Raw genomic sequence first — 17456 nt, 5'->3', positions numbered from 1 at the left:
AGTCAGCATGACTTTGTCAAAGTCATGATTTAATATTTTATCAAGATTTAATCAAGCCTAATTTAATTTTTTGAGGATGTGACTAAACACATTGATGAAGATAAAGTAGTCGATCTATTGTATATGGATTTCAGCAAGGAATTTAATAAGGTATCCCATGAAAGGCTTATTGAGAAAGTAAGGAGGCTTGGGATCCAAGAGGACATTTCTTTCTCGATCCAGAATTGGCTTGCTCACAGACGGCAAAGAATAGTTGTAGATGGGTCATATTTTGTATGGAGATCGGTGACCAGTGGTGTGCCTCAGGGTTCTGTTCTGGGACCCCATTGCTTCATGGTTTTTATAAATGACCTGGATGATGAAGTGGAGGAATGAGTTAGTAAATTTGCTGATGACACAAAGGTTGAGGTTGTTGTAGATAGTGTGGAGGGCTGTCAGAAGTTGCAGCACGACATGGATGGGATGCAAAACTGAGCTGAGAAGTGGCAGATGGAGTTCAACCCAGAGAAGTATGAGGTGGCTCATTTTAATATGTCAAATATAATGGCAAAAATTAGTATTAATGGTAAGACTCTTGGCAGTGTTGAAGTTCAGTGGGATCTTGCCGTTTGGGTCCATAGGACACTCAAAGCTCTGGCACAAGTTGTAGTTCTGAAGGCATACAGTGCATTGGCATTCTTCAACCGTGGGATTGAGGTGAAGAGCCGAGAGGTAATGTTACAGCTATATAGGCCCCTTGTCAGGCCCCACTTGCAGTACTGTGCTGATTTCTCGTCGCCTCTCTACAGGAATGATGTGGAAACGGTAGAAAGGGTGCAGAGGATAATTGCAGCAATGTTGCTTGAACTGGGGCACATGCTTTATGAGAACAGGTTGAGTGATCTCGGCCTTTTCTCCTTGGAGCGGCGGTGTATACAGGTAACCTAATAAAGGTATCTAAGATGATGCGAAGCCTTGATCGAGTGGATAGACAGAGGCTTTTTCCCAGTGCTGAAATGGCTGAAATCTAGATGAGATGCCAAGGGTACATATTTTATGCAGAGAGTGGTGAGAGTGTGGAGTGGGATGCCGTCTACGGTGTTGGAGGCATATAGGATAGGGTCTTTTAAGAGAATCCTACATAGGTACATGGAGCTTAGAAAAATCGAGGGCAATGGGTAACTCTAAGTAATTTGAAAGTAAGTACATGTTCGGCAAAGCACTGTGGGCCGAAGGGCCCTTATTGTGATGTAGGATTTTTATGTTTACTATGTTTCTATGAAACATTTAAGAGAGCTTTCGATAAATACATGGATGGCTGGAAATGGTGTGTTCCGGCGCAGGTTCGCATCAATGGGACTATAATAACAGTGCCACTGAGACTATGTGCGCCGAAAGTCCTGTTTCTCTGTCGTGGTGCTCTACGATACGATGATACCAATAAATTTTCCATCTGGATGTCAGGCAAGCAAAATAAATACACTGAATCTCGTTCCAAACAATAATAAACCAACAAATGATATATCTCGAATTTTGAATTGTGTTCAATACGCTTTTGGAAAAATTCCAAGCCATCAGATGAGCAGCTGTACCCAACTGAATTTGAATGTTTCTTCTGCGGACAATAATGAAGGGTATGAGTAAAATTTGCTGGAAACCGTGTGGATTTCTCCAGCTGGCTTTCGAGCCGTTGCTTCGAGTTTCCAAACACACACGTTCAGCCTTGAACAGTTCAGTACAGTCACATTCAGTACTATCTGTGTGGTGCTGACACGACTCTCCTGTTAGTGCTGGGATTTTCCTCAGCTGCTTCGGTACACTTCCACATCTGAAAGAGTCTGGCTATTACCTTTCCACTGTACATTAGACTGTGGGTGAGTCGGATAATTTGGGGAATTGATAGAGTATGGGGAAAATGGATTTATGAAGGATGAGCGTGAATAGATGGCGTATAGTCGACAGGAGCTCGCGGGGCCAAGGGGCTTGCTTCGGACACATTTTCAAGGGTCGGTGAATCAAGAAGGGGTATTCATCAAAAAGGAGCCTCACCATCCGAGGCACGCTCACTTCTTTTAATTCCATTTCGGAGGAGGTACAGATGCACTCGGTAATTCGGAAATAACCCATGCACTCGTGAACTTCTGTTCTTTATTTATTTAGAAGTATCTATCCATCTATATATTTAAGTGTCCATTAATATAATTTTATGGTTTTGAGCAGTACTGCTGTCGCATATAAATCATGAGCCATATCAGTCAAAATAAAGCTGATCTCAATTCTGAGTTCTAATGCTGTAAATGCGCAAACAGTTATCAGTGTTTTATTGATTTTATCAGTCGAGTAAAGGAATAAGTAAACACGGTCCTCAGCTGCTCCCTGAACCTGGTTTGAGTCACAGCATAAATGCAGGTGTTTGTGCAACAACTGAGAAGTTGGAGCATGAATCCTATTTCCGATACAAAAGCAGGCAGGCTCAACCAATGATATCCCACTTTATACATTCGACTCCATATGGAATATAAAGTAAATACCGCCCATAACACAATGAAGTTACCGGAGATAAATAATAACAACACTATGGATTTCCTCCGGTTCTCCATCTCGGGATCTCTGGGCTTCTTTTCGCTTTTCTGACTCCGGAGTCTCCTGCGGGCTCTGCTGGATACGAAAATGTGTCTGACTGTTAAAGCATTGAGCAGTAAAATCACAACAAAGGGGATACAGGGGTTGAGAACATAATGAAGGAACACAATTATTGTCCAGGTCACTGAAACCATAGCACGGACATCCATGTAACAAAACCAAGGGGTATTTTCCAATCTGTACCAAGGTGTGTACATGAAATACCAGAACACATTCTTCAGACCGCTCAATATAATCTCCGTTCCCAGTTCAGTACCCTCGGTTTTCTCTGTGCAATACCTGGTTTTCTGCCTTTGGCTACAAATGGCAATAAATCGGTCAAATGTGAAAGAGACCGTGAACCAGACGGAATAATCCGTGACTGCGTGAAGCACGGCGGCGTGAATATTGCACACAGTGAATCTAACTACAAATCGCATTTGATACACAATGGGAATCTGCCTCAGTATTACATCAAAGATAAGGACAAGCAGATCGGCCGCCGCCATGGCCAGTAGGTAGTGGGTAACGCAACTGGAGAGACCGCATTTTCGCCGAGACAGAACAACAACCGTCAGCAGATTAACTGTGAGGATAACGAATATGAATATATTACTATGTTAATTCTACAAGATGTTGCCGAGAACGCTTTTAGAGCTGTGTCTACATTTTTCGTCATATCGTTTCCGGAAAGACGTTGTTAACTTGAAAGCTAAAAGATTTTGCAAGGACTCTAGTCCATCTGTCTTTTCAGGACAGGTGGGCCATAGTGGAATGAGGGTGAACTTATAGGGGCTTATAGCATAATGAAATGCAGAGATCAGCTGTATGAACGCTGCCTGTTCACCAGGGTAGGACAGAGGATAATTAGGGGAGAGACATAGTTTCAGGGGGAGAGGGAAACATTATAAGGGAACTGAGAACCAACTTCTTCACACAGGTTCTGTGGGTACCTGGAATATGCTGCCGGCAGAACTGGTGAACGCGGTACAATCGTGTCATTTAATAAGTACTTGTATAGATACGTGGGGACGTGGCTTATGCGGAGAGATATGAGCCAGATAGCAGGACATTAGGACTAGATTGATGGGCACTCTGCTCGGCAAGATTTTTTTGGACTCATGGCCTTGTTTCGGGGCTGGGTCACTCAGTGACCAAATGGCGGTAAATGACTGTTATGGAATTATCGCACATTCAGTCAATTCAATTTACAGCAAGATTACACGCAAACGGACCAGGGCCGTTGCATTATCACGGGAAGGAAAACTCACTGTCTCCTCGTGCAGCGCACCGTTCCCCTCAAAGATGCAAATGGAAATAAATCAGTTCCACAAAACCATGCAAACGCTTCACCAATTCTTGAATGCAAATTGTAATTCTGCATTAATTCATACCTAAACTGGGGCAACTAAGGGACCGTAGCATCTTCGATGTGATCATGTTGGGCATTAAGTGTCCACATTCGGTCCTTTTTTCCCCTTTTTTTAGTTTTACAAGGCTACACAATTCTCTAACACAAGTAATTTACTCCTGTAAACGCAGTCTCTCACACAAGAAAAATGTCCTGGAACTTCCGCCATATCAAAGCTGTTTGCTGACATGCTCAGTCTTTCCTTCAAGATCATTGCTTGAACGTATGGGACGCAAAGTAAATAAACGTACAGCATTTGATACCAACCGGTGAAAATCACATTGAGAATGGAGAAGAAGTGCGTATTTATGTTCTATGTTTCCAGTCGTAGAAGCGGGTAATGTACTGTGCATGACCCATACAAGTAACAAATATATATGTATCTGTAGTTAATATTTTACAATGCGAATAAACCTTTGGCTCTGCCGACTTACCGGGAACTCCAAGATTAGCCAAAATTGGATAGTATACCTTCTGGATACTACGAATGACTGGAAATATCCTTAGCTCAAAAAGCGTCTCTATGCAACAGTGGAGTTTCTAACTCTACCTCTCGTCGTCGACAATGGTCTATTTGACTACAGAATGGCTTTTTAAAAGAACCCCGCTGAAAGAAACAAAGCGAAAAAAATGAAGAACTCTCCGGTGTGATTAAAGGGTTTTATTGGTCTGGTGCTGATCGCAATCCCTTAATTAATTCCTTTCAGCATATTGAGCACGTGTTGCATAACATACTGAAGTAATGATAACGTGGTTGAATGCTGAAACTCACACAGGGCTGGAAAATTGTTGATGCACCACTAAGAGACAAATTATCTCCACTTAGCGGCACAGTCGCACAATATTTCTGTTGATTTCTATCGGATTTTCTTCCTCAGATGACCAGTCTATTGTAATTATCTGCAACTTACGACAAAGCTTGAATTTTCATATCTTTAACATCTTGCTTGGCTAAGCATCGTTACCTTCAAAGTGTATATCTGAATATTAACGGTACTCAATGCCTGTCCCACAGGGGAATAATCCTGTTAATGTCCTGATATTTCTGCACACAGACTCCATTTTCAAAGGAACTTTGAAGATTGTCTAATAAAGACATTACCTCTGGCCTTCTTCGATTCTTTGATCTGCGTTGTTAACGATTTGCAAGAAGTCACTACTGGCTTAAAGGTAAGATTTTCCATCACTGACTGACTCCCGAGATTACTTCAGCTCAACATCCCATCGATAAATCGATACAAATGTTGCATTTCTCTCCATGGATATTCGCAACTGCGTTAAAATCTGGATTGTGTAGAGGAAGTAATTGATAATTGCAATCAGTTCAGAATGAAGCACAAGTGAAATGTGACAATTTCAGCCTCACATATAAACCAGTCACGTGTACAAAAAATATAATTGTCATCATTTATTAACATAATATTTTCGGTTCCAGTCGTTCCCAACCTCGTTCAGTCGGAGGATTGCCCCTCACTTCAAATGCTGGGGTCACCAGTTTGTAATTCCACATGCCAGTCTACAAAACTTGTTTGAAATCTTTCCACGAGGTTCAATACTGTTTTTAAATATATTAATTCTAGGTTTTCTAAGGCTATTGGAAACAGTTTCAACTAGAATCCCTGGGGGGTGGACACGGAAATGAAGCGACGGATGAAGCCGTGGTTGGCTCACAAATAGACAAAGCTTGTAGACAGTGCGAGAGAGAGGATAGGCAGGTGATAGAGAAGTGATGCGCTCAGACTGATCGTTGGAGACGTGTGAGAGACTTGGATGTTTCACGGGCAGGAATGGTTACTTAGAGTGCCAGTGTATAGATGTTTCAGAAAGGACGTGTGGGGGGGGGGGGGGGTGGGAGAAGGAGTGTGGGCGGGGCACTGCTGATCAGAGATAGTGTCAGGGCTGCAGTAAAGGAGGAAGCCATAGAGGGATTCTCTGCTGAGTCTCTGTGGGTGGAAGTTAGAAACAGGTTAGAAAGTCAATAATTCTACCGTCTGGAGTAAGCGGAAATATGAGGCTATCAGGCAGGAACTTGGAAGTATAAGTTGGAAACAGATGTTCTCAGGGAAATGTACGGAAGAAACGTGGCAAATGTTCAGGGGATAATTGCGTGGGTTCTGCACAGGTACGTTCCAGTGAGACAGGCAAAGGATAGTAGGATACAGGAACTATGGTGTAAAAAGGCTGTTGCAAATTTAGTCAAGAAAAAAAGAAAAGCTTACAAAAAATTCAAAAAGCTAGGTAATGATAGACAACTAGAAGATTACAATGCTAGTAGGAAGGGGCTCAAGAAAGAAATTAGGAGAGCCAGAAGGGGCCACCAGAAGGCCTTGGCGGACAGGATTAAAGAAAACCCGAAGTCATTCTACAAGTATGTTAAGAGCACGAGGATAAGACGTGAGAGAATAGTACTAATCAAGTACTATACAGTAGTAAAGTGTATATGGGACCGGAGGAGATAGCAGAGGTACTTAATGAGTACTTTGCTTCAGTATTCCCTACGGACAAAGATCTTGGCGATTGTAGAGATGACTTACAGTTGTTACATACCCCGTAACTGGGTCACTTACCAGCAAAGATAGGGAGGTCCGTTGAAGTCTGATGGTACTATTTTTAACAGTATTTATTGATAAAAATACACAAAAATAATATCAATGCAAACATACAGATAATATACGTCGTCAATACTAAATCTAAAAGCGCGGGTATAATAATAATCAATAAGAAAAAGCTCTATCGTTGTCTAGTGGATAATGTATTGTCCGATGGAAAGATAAAAGTCATTCAGTTCATACAGGCTTCAGCCTTTGGTTGGAGAAAGACAGATTATTAGAACTTGCCAGCTTTTCCTTTTTATGATGTCGATCCTTCGAAATTTCGTTGGTGGTGATCTCTCTTCAGCTAAGCCGTCTTCCGTGATAAGGTCCCAATCCCAGGCAACGGGAAAGGACACACGTGGGCCCTCCACTGGCTGTCGCTATTAAACGCTGTCACGGGATTTCTAGCGTTTCTCCTGGTGCGTCTAAAGGGGTTGTTCCCCAGACCCTCTTTTATCCTTACTCACGGGGTCTCAGATGTCAATCAGGTTGGGATGATGCAATCCCTCAACCAGCCCCCTCCGATCATTCCCTGAGGGCTTCCATGAATAGTACAGTACTCAATACACAATTCCATCTCCAAGAGACAATGGCCGGTATCCGTGGCTTTGTATCGCGGAGGCCAGGACACATTCCAAACGTCTCTCTCTCATTTCCTGGGTCTCCTGACCTGAATTAATAGCGATCTTGCGATTCTCAAAAAGGAGTGGGCTACTTTGTCCCCTTCAGCCCCTCAGAGTTGGGGCACAGTCGTAACACCCCCTTTCTCCAACGCGTTTTTACCATCGGTTAAAACGAAGTAATACAGAGTCTTACAGGATTTTACAAACTAATACAATACAAAAGTTTTTTTCCCACTACAGAGTAATACAGTTATACATTCAATTCAGCATCTAAACAGTTAACGGTTACATTGTCACTTCCTTTAATATCTTAACATCTTGTACCCTACTAAAGTGTTGTATCATCAGAACTCAATTTAATAACCACCTATTTTAAATTCATTCCTTCAGCAAACAAAAACTAAAGAGTTGTGATCTTAGCTTACGTGTATACTACAAAAGTTCATGCAAATACGAATCTTCATGTTACTTTCAAACTTAACAGTCAATCTTCTATGGGGGTTGTCTTTATTATTCACATGCTTTGTCGAAATCCCTTAAAACCGGCTTCCACTATTTAAAAATGGCGTCCCATTAACCCTCGCCTCTGTTCCAGTTAATTCCCACGTGATGAGCTTGTGCCCCGTGGCGAAATAGGCTTTCGCCCGCTCCTTTCATAGGAGTTATTTTATCAACAATGTGTTCCAAACTTAGACCATTTTCCAAATTTCCACACAATTCTTTAATTTTAAGCAAGTTGTTAGTTTTCTCTTCAGGATCCTTCAGCCTATTAGTTCTCAAAGCCAGCGATCCCTCTTTGTTCAAACAGCATTTCGAATTCTGCGGTTTCACAACACAGTCTGGAATAACAATAGCGTGTGGGGCACCTTTACCTTCCAACTCAACCTGTAATTGATTCACAGGCACCGCGGTACCAAACCATTGTCTCTATAGCCTGGTTGCTGCTTCTGACGTCAGTCCAGACTTTAAATTTTATTCATTCAATTTGGGAACTACACTTTTCCCTTTTCCTTCAATAATAATATTCACCTCACCACCTTTTATCTCCTCACTAACTTTTAACACACCTTCGAGCACAAACAACTGGGAACTCTCACTTCCCACTATTACCAAGGTTAACCCTTTCTTCACTGAACCAAGTCCATCTGACCCACAAGGACTGCATTCCTTTTCAACTGAATCAAATACCTCAGAATTTTTCTGAGCTCCATTACTAGGTTCAGTACCACGTGCATCCACATCTTGGACACACTCAAACGGGACATTTGCCTCTTCCAGGCTTTCAATACCCGTACCCTTTTCAAATTCCAAATTCCCCTGATCCTCCCAGTTACTCTCTGGGCAACTCCCTTCCGGAGTAAACTCAACACCGCGGTCTGAAACAACCTCATCTGCCAACCCAGCAGACTTCTTCAAGGTAATGGCATCCTTTTCATCTAGGCGTGCCCTCATTTCATTATCGGGAACACCTTTAGAATTTTCAACTTCTTCAAACAGTTCTGCCAAACCAGACAGATCATCCATATCCTACTCTGGACCTTTTAACAGCCTTAGCTGTTTCTCATCTTTATTTCGTGCCTCTATAACTTTTCTCCTCGCTAAGGGAGGTCTACCTCCTCTCCCTCACTCTCTTTCACTTTACTACTCTTCGTTTTACCACCCTCTAAACCCTCGTGGTACAGGGTCGGTAAAAACGTCTCGGCCAAATCGATACTGGCCGGATTTAAACTGCTCTCTGTCTCAGCTGCCTTTCTCGACATGCTGCGAGTGATCGCGCATGCGGGATAGATCTTGGAATCTAGGGGCGGGACCGCAACACGCACAGGCTGGCTCGTCAGCTTCATTGCTGACCAAACATTACCACCGGCTAAATCATTACCCAGATGGACGTCTGCGTCAGTTCTCGGGATTTCTGATCGCACCCCCATTTCAACTGGTCCAGATACCAGCTCACAATTCATAATGATCCTATGCAAGGGCACCGTTTCTGTCCCTTTTCCTATTCCTTTCAAAGCTACCATTCCCGTCTTGCGACCAAAATCCAGTACCTTACTGCTAATCAATGACAGTTCAGCTCCCGTGTTTCTCCAGATCCGCACGGGAACTGGTGGGTCTCCCTCTCTCACAGACACGGTTCCGTTTGACATACACGTCTCAGACCCTTCTCGTACTTATCTACCCGGGGCTCTCTTGTCGATTTACTGATTACCACGGCACATCCTATAGGGACTGCGGCTTTCCATTTTCCTGTCTCCTTCCTCGGAGCAAAGCACCTAGATGCAATATGTCCCCCCTTTCCACAATTAAAACAGGTCAAGCCCGGAAATCTCTAGCCGTCTTGCCTCTCCTCCTCAATCTTACCACTAGCTCCCAGCGGGACATCTGCCTCAGCCGGCGGGCTTTCTCTATCATTCCCATGGTCTCTCTGGTAACATTTATTCGAGGAAAACTTTTTCTTGTGGGTTAGGGCATATTCATCTGCGAACCTGGCAAATTCGGAGATGGACTTATTCGGATTCTCATTCAAATACATCCGGATATCCTCCAAAACACAACCTTTAAATTCCTCAATCATAATTAACTCCCTGAGACGCCAAAAATCCTCTTCCACTGTTTCTGCTGTACACCAACGATCCAAGAGCACACCCTTCTCATAGGCAACTCGGTATACGTCTGATTCCACCCTTTCTTTAAATTTCTGAAGTATTCTCTATACACTTCAGGTACCAATTCGTAGGTCCGAAGAATGGCCTCCTTTACTTTTTTTATAATTCTGCGCCTCTTCCTCCTCCATGGACAGCGCCGCATATGCCCGTTGTGCCTGCCCTTTTAACCCACTTTGTAACAACGCCACCCACTGCTCTTTGGGCCATTTGTGATTCACTGCCACCTTCTCAAAAAGCAAGAAATAACTATCAACATCCGTCTCCTCGAACGGAGGCACTACCCTCAACTCCCGACTAACATTAAACCGCTCCTCTCAGTCTGACCCTTGAGCTCTTTGCTCTTGCCATAACTTCTCCATATCCAAGTCATGTTGCCTCTGTTTCTCTGCCTCCCTCTCCTTCTCGGCTCTTTCCTTTTCTTTCTCCGCTCACTCCCTCTCCTTTTCAGCTGCTGCCAGCTGCTTTAACTGAATTTCATGCTGCCTTTTGTTTCTCAGCTCTGTCCTGCTCCAACTCCTTTAGCTGGAGCGCATGCTCCCTTTTGTTTCTCAGCTCTGTCCTGCTCCAACTCCTTTAGCTGGAGCTCATGCTCCCTTTTGTTTCTCAGCTCTGTCCTGCTCCAACTCCTTTAGCTGGAGCGCATGCTCCCTTTTGTTTCTCAGCTCTGTCCTGCTCCAACTCCTTTAGCTGGAGCTCATGCTCCCTTTTGTTTCTCAGCTCAGTCCTGCTCCAACTCCTTTAGCTGGAGCTCATGCTCCCTTTTGTTTCTCAGCTCTGTCCTGCTCCAACTCCTTTAGCTGGAGCTCATGCTCCCTTTTGTTTCTCAGCTCTGTCCTGCTCCAACTCCTTTAGCTGGAGCGCATGCTCCCTTTTGTTTCTCAGCTCTGTCCTGCTCCAACTCCTTTAGCTGGAGCTCATGCTCCCTTTTGTTTCTCAGCTCTGTCCTGCTCCAACTCCTTTAGCTGGAGCGCATGCTCCCTTTTGTTTCTCAGCTCTGTCCTGCTCCAACTCCTTTAGCTGGAGCTCATGCTCCCTTTTGTTTCTCAGCTCTGTCCTGCTCCAACTCCTTTAGCTGGAGCTCATGCTCCCTTTTGTTTCTCAGCTCTGTCCTGCTCCAACTCCTTTAGCTGGAGCGCACGCTCCCGCTGCTTTTCGGCTCTTTGCTGCTCTTTTTCCTTTTCAGCTGCTTCCAGCTGCTTTAATTTAATTTCATTTTCCAACCTTAATTTCTCTAACTCTAACTGAGCCGTCTCACTAGCTGGTGCCTTTTCAGGGATATTTTCCAATACCTCAGCAGAAAACACATTCTTCCCAATATAATACTGAGTTATGGCCCTCCGCACCTCCCGCTTTTTCTTTGACAATTTCACCTCTGCGAGGTTTAGTCCCTTCGCAATATTTATCAAGTCCGATTTGGTGGCCGACTCTAGCGCCTCCAGAGTCGGGTTTTCTATAAATTCATCCACGTCCATCTTTGCTGGTTTCCCGTCTGGCTACACGCGTAACCAGATCCAAGTTTGGACTTACAAGCCCGATTGACTGGCTCCCCAATTTGGTATCAACGAGAACCCCAAGTTGTTACGTACCCCGTAACTGGGTCACTTACCAGCAAAGATAGGGAGGTCCGTTGAAGTCTGATGGTACTATTTTTAACAGTATTTATTGATAAAAATACACAAAAATAATATCAATGCTACCATACAGATAATATACGTCGTCAATACTAAATCTAAAAGCGCGGGTATAATAATAATCAATAAGAAAAAAGCTCTATCGTTGTCTAGTGGATAATGTATTGTCCGATGGAAAGATAAAAGTCATTCAGTTCATACAGGCTTCAGCCTTTGGTTGGAGAAAGACAGACTTTTAGAACTTGCCAGCTTTTCCTTTTTATGATGTCGATCCTTCGAAATTTCGTTGGTGGTGATCTCTTCTTCAGCTGAGCCGTCTTCCGTGGTAAGGCCCCAATCCCAGGCAACGGGAAAGGACACACGTGGGCCCTCCACTGGCTGTCGCTATTAAACACTGTCACAGGATTTCTAGCGTTTCTCCTGGTGCGTCTAAAGGGGTTGATCCCCAGACCCTCTTTTATCCTTAATCACGGGATCTCAGATGTCAATCAGGTTGGGATGATGCAATCCCTCAACCAGCCCACTCTGGTCATTCCCTGAGGGCTTCAATGAATAGTACAGTACTCAGTACACAATTCCGTCTCCAAGAGACAATGGCCAGTATCGGTGGCTTTGTCTCGCTGAGGGCAGGACACACATTCCAAACCCATGAGGATTCTCTCTCATTTCCTGGGTCCCCAGACCTGAATTAATAGCGATCTTGCGATCCTCAAAAAGGAGGGGGCTACTTTGTACCCTTTGGCCCCTCAGTGTTGGGGCACAGTCGTAACACAGCAGACTGAAAAGCTTGAGCATGTATTTATTAAGAAAGAGGATGTGCAAGAGCTTTTGCAGAGCATCGTTGGATAGGTCACTGGGACCGGACAAGATGTACCCTAGGCTACTGTTGGAGGCGAGGGAAGAGATTGCTGCGCCTCTTACGATGATCTTTGCATCATCAATGGGAACGTGAGAGTTTCTGCAGAGTAGAGATAACCAAGGAAATTGTAGACCGGTGGGTCTTACTTCAGTGGTTGGTAAGTCGATGGTGAAGATCCTGAGAGGCAGGATTTATAAGCAGTTTGAGAGACATAATATGATTAGGAATAGTCAGCATTGCTTTGTGAAAGGCAGGTCATGCTTTATGAGCCTGATTGAATTTTTTGAGGCTGTGACTAAACATATTTGTAACATGCTGTAAGGTTTCACTGATAATGTAATGGTTTCTCTGCAGCAGTAATGTTTGTGTTATGACTAGAGATAATGGAGTTTTCGAATGCTGATGTTCTTTCATGTGAGTACGGAAGAGAGATTTTCGCGGTTTTTGGTCGGCGAGTGGAGATGAAGGAAGACGCGTGTGGAGAGAGTTAGGAGACCACCGGACGGAATGGCAGCGGAGAGTACGAAGGTCAGCGACGCTCGGAGGATGTCGATGGTTGATGAATGACCGCGTTCGTGAGCTCAAACGTGCACTTTTGACTTTTCTCTTAAAATGGGCCTTTTTTTCTTTTTATTTTCTTTACTAACCCTATATTCAGATTAAGATTTATGAAGTTCAATCAGCTAACTGCATATGATGTACTATCTGATACGTTTGCGGTGCCAATTTTTAAACTGGCAACACATCACGCAGCATCCACACAGACGAGATATCTCATATTGACGGGGCCAGAAGTTGTCTTCCCCTAGACGAACACGTGCTGGCCGAGCCTCAGGGTCACTGTTTTGGGCGCTACGTTTCGAATTGATTCCAGTGGATGCGGTGTGATTCCTCTGAGCATTGATCCAGTGGGCTGTGTGTTTCAATCTGTGCTGATACGGATGCTGCTGGGGTGGAGCAGTGGTGCGCTTCCGTGGGAATTCCGTGGGATTTGGAATGTCTAATTAATCCCCGTCACCCAGTGAATAGTGAGAGTTCTGAGCTGCCATCAGCCCTTAACTCTCTGGCAAATGAGTGGCCCAGAGCACAGGCAGATGGTCCCCACCGGAAGCTAAGAATGTTCTCTGGTGTAAGGCCACCCACGAGGGGGAAGAGGAGTATGTGATCTGGGTGGAGCAGACCTCTCAGTTGTTAGATGAGTCGCAGTACTCTGATTACGTAAAGTGACATACATTTGTTGAAAGTTTGAAGGGTTTGGCGGCTGACGTGGTGAGAGATGTGAAAACTGACCAACCCTCCGCTATCCTTGGCGAGTATCTAGAAGTTCTGGAGACCGCTTTTGGTACAACAGGGAGCCTACTGGAGCTCATGGCGGTGTTTCAGAACATGCGCCAGGGGAAGTGGGAGAAGATTTCTGCTGACATATTTCGGCTAGAGAGGCTGCTAAATTGTTTGCGGCGCGCCGGGGGGGGGGGGGGGGGTGGGCGGGGGAGCGGTGGTCATTCAGGTAGCTGAGGAGGATAAGTTAAGAATTGTCCAGCTAGCCAAATGCGCCCAGTCACAGGACATGGTTGCTTCGGCTCCAACTGTCCTGTAAGACGCGCTCCCCCTCTCCCTCGTTTGTTGAGTTTATTGGAGAGATACAGGAGGAGGAAAATGTGTCGGAGGCACGGGAGGGCTCCGGCAGCAGGGTACAGTCATCGGTAGTAGCCGCTTGTGCTGAAGTGACCGCGGCTAGACCAACCCGGGGAATGGCAAAGGAGATTGTGGCAGAGCTGAGAACTGAGATGTCCCCGGTGTTAGCAGCGGAGTGGATCCCCCGTACGATAGGACGGTTAGAGAGGGGGACTACGTAGAGCGGTGCGGGTGGCCGGCGTTCGGCTAGAAGGGGGGCGGCCGGTAACGTCTGCAATAACTGGTGAAGATGATCACTTCAGGAGGGAATATGAGCGGCGGGAAGCCGCTCATAGAGTGAGTCCCCGAGTGCATATGAAGTGAGAGGTTTAGGGAAACTTAGAGCAGACCCATTGAGGGAACGGCCTCGTTTCTCTGGGGGAACACATTCTTGGCAATGTATCAGAGAACCCCCGAAAGTGAAAGACCCTATTTCTGAAGGCCTTGTGGGAGCATGCTCCAGTGTGTAGCTACGAATAGAAGGTACTTATGCTAAAGACATACTCGACACCGGGTCGCAGGTCACGTTGTTGTACCGCTCGTTTCACAACCAGAATCATCTACCATTCACACATTTCAGGGCACTGGAGATCTGCGGTCTCAGTGCCAGTGATTATCCGGACGGCGATTATTTGTCAGTGAAGCTGGAGTTCTCTGAGGCCGATGTGGGAGTGCCTGAGGTCCTTGATACCATAGTGCTGGTTTGTCTGGATCGGGATAGAGGCAGAGTCATAGAACGAAACATAAAAACATGCAAAACCTACAGCACAATAAAGGCCCTTAAGACTACGAAGATATGCCGAAAATCTACTTAATTTAGAAATTACCAACGGTTACCCAGAGCCCTCTATTTTTCAGAGCTCCATGTAGCAATCCAGGAGTCCCTTACAATAACCTGTCCTATGCGCCTCTACCACCGTCGCCAGCAGGCTATTCCACACACTCATCACCCTCTGCGTAAAACAATTGCCCCCGACATCTCATCTGTACCTTCCTCCAAGCACCTTAAATTGTGCACTTTCGTATTAGCCATTGCATCTCTGGGTAAAAGCCTCTGACTATCCACACGATCAGTGCCTCTCATCATCTTGTAGACCTCGATCAGGTAACATCTCACCCTCCGCCGCTCCAATGGGAAAGGGCCAGGTTCAGGCAAGCTATTCTTATAGGGCATGTTCTCCAATCCAGGCAACATCCTTGTAAAGCTCCTCTGCACCATTTATATAGTTTCCACATTCTTCCTGTAGTGAGGTGACCAGAACTCAATCCCAAGTTTGATGATGGCCAATGCAGTGGATGCTTTTTTAACCATGCAGTCAGTCGGTGCGGCAGCTTTAGGTGTCCTATGGACTCATCCCCAACATCCCTCTGATCCTCCATACTGCCAAGAGTCTTACTAATAATCCTATATTCTGCCATCATATATGATCTATCAAAATGAGCTATCTCACACTTATCTGGGTTGAACTCCATCTGCCACTTCTCAGCCCTGTTTTCCATCCTATCGACGTCCCGCTGTAACCTCTTACAGCCTTCCATGCTATCCACAACACACCCAACCTTCGCGTTGTTAGCAAATTTACAAACCAATCCACCCAATTCCTCATCCAGTTATTTATAAAAAGCACGAAGAATAAAAGCCCTGAACAGTTCCCTGAGGCACACCACTGGTCACGGACATCCATGCAGATTCTGAACAATCTACAAACACACTTTGCCTTTTGTAGGCAAGACAATTCTGGATCCACAAAGCAAGGTCCACTTGGATCCCATTGCTTCTTACTTTCTCAATACGCCTTCCGTGGGGTACCTTATCAAATGCCTTACAGAAATCCATACACGCTAAATCTACTGCTTGACTTTCATGAATGTGTTTAGCCAGAAACTCGAAAAATTCGATCAGGCTCGTCAGGTATGACATGCCTATGACAAAGCCATGCTGACTATTCCTAAACATACTTTGTCTCTCCAAATTTTCATAAATCTTGCCTATCAGGATCTTCTCCATCAAACTACCAACCAGTGAAGGAAGACTCACACGTCTATATTTCAGTGGGCTATCTCTACTCACTTTCTTCAATAACGAACAACATCTGCAACCTTCCAATCCTAAAGAACTTCTCCCGTCCCCATTGAGGTTACAAATATCATTGCCAGTGCATCAGCAATCTCCTCTTCCTTGCCTCTCACTGTAGCCTGGGGTATATCTCGTCCGATCCCGGTGACTTATCCAACTTAATGCTTTCCAAAAGCTCCAGCAGATCCTCTTTCTTACTGTCTATATGCTCAAGCTTTTCAGTCCATTGTACGTCATCCCTACAATCGCCAACATTATTTTCCGTGGTGAATACAGAAGAAAAGTATTCATTAACTACATCCACTATCTGCTCTGGTTCCATACACGATTTTCCATTGTCAAAACGTCATTGGTCCTATTCTCTCACGTCTTATCGGGTCTAGTGATCACAATGCCATTAGTTTCAATATAATAATGGAGAAAGACAGGAATGCGCCCAATTTCAAATGTCATTGGAAACGGGGATAGTGCCGGACGATAGGCGTATTGCTCATGTGCTTTCGTTATTTAAAAAGGGTTCTAAGACAAAATCTAGCAATTATAGGACTGTCAGTTTGACGTCAGCGGTGGGTAAATTAATGGGAAGTATTCTTAGAGATGGCATATATAATTATCTGGATAGACAGGGTCTGATTAGGAACAGTCAACATCGAGTGTGCGTGGACGGTCATATTTGACAAATCCTATTGAATTTTTTAAGAGGTTATTAGGAAAGTTGACAAGGATAAAACAGTGGATGTTGTCTATATGTACTGCACTAAGGCCTTTGACAATGTTCCACACGGAAGTTTAGTTAGGAAGGTTCAACCGTTAGATAATAATGTTGAAGTAGTAAAATTGATTCAACAGTGGCTGGATGGGAGATGTCAGAGAGTAGTGGTGGATAACTGTTTGTCAGTTTGGAGGCCGGTGACTTGTGGTGTGTCTCAGGGATCTGTATTGGGTCCAATGTTGTTTGTCACGTACATTAACGATCTGGATGATGGGGTGGTAAATTGGATTAGTAAGTATGCAGATGATACTAAGATAGGCTGCGTTGTGGATAGTGAAGTAGGTTTTCAAATCTTGCATAGAGATTTACGCAAGTTGGAAGAGTGGGCTGGAAGATGGCAGATGGAGTTTAATGCTGAGAAGTGTGAGATGCTACATTTTGGTAGGAATAATCGAAATAGGACATACATGGTAAATGGTAGGGCATTGAGGAATACAGTAGAACAGAGTGATCTAGGAATAATGGTGCATGGTTCAGTGAAGGTGAAATCTCATGTGGATACGGTGGTGAAGAAAGCTTTTGCATTCTGGCCTTTATAAATCAGAGCA

Source organism: Hemitrygon akajei, chromosome 5 (assembly GCF_048418815.1).
Source record: "Hemitrygon akajei chromosome 5, sHemAka1.3, whole genome shotgun sequence".
NCBI lineage: Eukaryota > Metazoa > Chordata > Chondrichthyes > Myliobatiformes > Dasyatidae > Hemitrygon > Hemitrygon akajei.
Note: the sequence above shows the minus strand (reverse complement) of the source record.